The following is a 2,786-nucleotide window of genomic DNA, read 5'->3' on the forward strand; positions in this document are numbered from 1 at the left end:
CATAAAGTAGTGAATATATGAAAGTGAGAACGTTGGTTTTCTGTATATGGTAAATTTGTATTCTGTCGTGTCTCTGATTATTAAAACATCAAGAAAAGGAATTTTGTTGTCTGTTTCCCATTCAACTTTAAATTTGATGCTGGGCACTAATGCGTTTAATTTTGAGAGGAATTCATTAAAATTACCCCACTTATTTATCCCAAAATGTTTAGTATGTCATCCACGTATCTCATCCACAGCATGTTTTTGGGTTTTATTGCATTTATTACTGTAGTTTCAAAGTATTCCATGTTACAGATTGGCTAAAATAGGACTTAAAGGACTACCCATACTACACCCGAATTTTTGCTTGTAGAATGATTCCCCGAATGAAAATACGTTTATTAGATGCACATAATTCAACTAACTTTATTATTTTGTCAAGTGCCAAAGGGAAATGATCTGAATAGGGGGATAAATTTTTCCCTTAAAAACTGAAGAACGTCCTCCTGTACTGGTACTTTTGTGAATAGGGAGTCTACGTCAAGGCTTAAAAGTTTTATGTTGTGAAGTGGTATATGTGCTTCTCTGAATTTGTGACAAAAGTCTTCCGAATGTTTGATGTGACTGGGAGAAAAAGTGCCTAAAAAAGGAGAAAGGAGGCCAGCTAACCATTTAGAAATTTTGTAATTGAAAGCTCCGGCGCATGAAACGATGGGTCTGAATGGAAGATTGTCTTTGTGAGTTTTGGGAAGACCATAAAAGTAGGGTAATTTAGGATTAATTACTTTAAATTTCTCTAATAGTTCAATACTCTTTTTTGTCTTGGCCAATTAATCTTACTTTCCGAAAAAATTCTGTGGGAACGTTCTGGAGGGGATTTTTCGTCAGTTTTTCGTAAGTATTTGTGTCGCTAAGGAGCTGGTTGATTTTGTCGAGGTAGAAGTCTTTGTCCATTATTACAATTTTGCCGTCTTTGTCGGATCTACTTATTATAACATCTAACTTTTTTAGCGAGTGGATGGCTATCATGAATCTGCGGGGAAACAGGATATTTTCTTTTTATGAAGGTCAGTTAAAGCATTTAGTAACACTCCTTTTAAACATATCTCTTTCCACGGCTGTAGTTTTTGTCAGATATGAATTTATCAAAAGCCACTATGAAGTCTAGGTTGTTTTTGCGGTCTGGCATTAGGGCAAAGGATAAGCCTAAATTTAAAACTAAATGTTGATTTACAGTAAGGGGGATGTTGGATAAGTTTAAAACTTTGTCTTGTTGTTCAAGATTATTCCATGCGCTATTATCTATTAGGTTATTTGACTCATTCCAACAGACTTTTACGCAAGTTAAATAACCTAATAGATAATAGCGCATGGAATAATCTTGAACAACAAGACAAAGCGAAATCCAATTTTTTTACTTCAGTTTTTTAAAAACAATTCGTATCCTCCAGCCTTATTCTTGAAATATGTTCAATAACTTTTTAAATGATAAATTTCAGCCACGTCAACTTGTACCGAACGTGCCTAACTATTAATTATATGCCTCGATACCCTTTCATTCATTCTAATGTATTTAAGGTGCAAATACAAAAAGTCATTCAGAAAACTTTTCCGGCTGTGAATCTTAAGTTAGTAGCAAAAAATCCTAAAACTCTGGGTTCTTTGTTCTCCCACAAAGATAAACTTCCGGCTTTGATGCGATCTTTGGTGGTATATTGCTTTACTTGCCCGAAATGTAAGATCGGGAAATACGTGGGAGCCACCAAAAGATTGCTCAAAGTCAGAATCGATTCTCATCTCGGAGTCAGTCACCGTACGGGATGTACTTTACCCCTTTTTTTTTTTTTTTGAAGAAAACGAAAGAATTTTCCAACATCGAGAACATTGCAATAAATGTAAAACATCATTTTCATATAAGGATTTTTCGCATTGTCACCCAAGCGCCCAATGACTATTCTCTCTCTGTTTTGGAGTCGTTAACAATCAAACAGCTTGGTGCCCCCATTATTAATGGTCGACTTCTTCTACAATTCTATATATAGCATAGTTTGACGTCCTCCTTTCCAAACCAGACAATGTCACTCAGTTTTTTAACTCCCTAGAGATAGGTACTAACTTAAGCATTCTTCACTTTAATTTTTTATATATATATATATTTTTTTTTCTAGTTCATTTTTAAATTATTATATTTACTTTTATGTTGTTCCATTTTTATTATATTAAATACTGAGCCTTTTTTAATTTGTATATTTTGTATATTTTACAGCCCTGATGATGAGACCCAAAGTCTCGAAAATTTGGAAAATACATGTATGATGCTACGCTGGCTTTTCTCCATCCTTTTATTTTATATATATATATATATATTATAATTTTAAATATAATTATACATATATCTCTATACATATCAATCTATATTATCTCTATCTATAATATATCATTAAATCATATATATATAATAAACTGGAATCACCGAAAGTAGGAACGTGATAAATCAATAAATCATAAATAAAGGCATATATATATATATATATATATATATATATATATATATATATATATATATATATATATATATATATATATACATATATATATATATATATATATATATATATATGTATATATATATATATATATATATATATATGTATATAATATATATTATATATATATATATATATATACATATACTGCTATATATATATATATATATATATATATATATATATATATATATATATATATATATATATATATAGTCATATCACATTACCGTGATTCATATACATATATCGAGCTAC

This window comes from Macrobrachium nipponense, chromosome 39, assembly GCF_015104395.2.
Source record: "Macrobrachium nipponense isolate FS-2020 chromosome 39, ASM1510439v2, whole genome shotgun sequence".
Classification (NCBI taxonomy): domain Eukaryota; kingdom Metazoa; phylum Arthropoda; class Malacostraca; order Decapoda; family Palaemonidae; genus Macrobrachium; species Macrobrachium nipponense.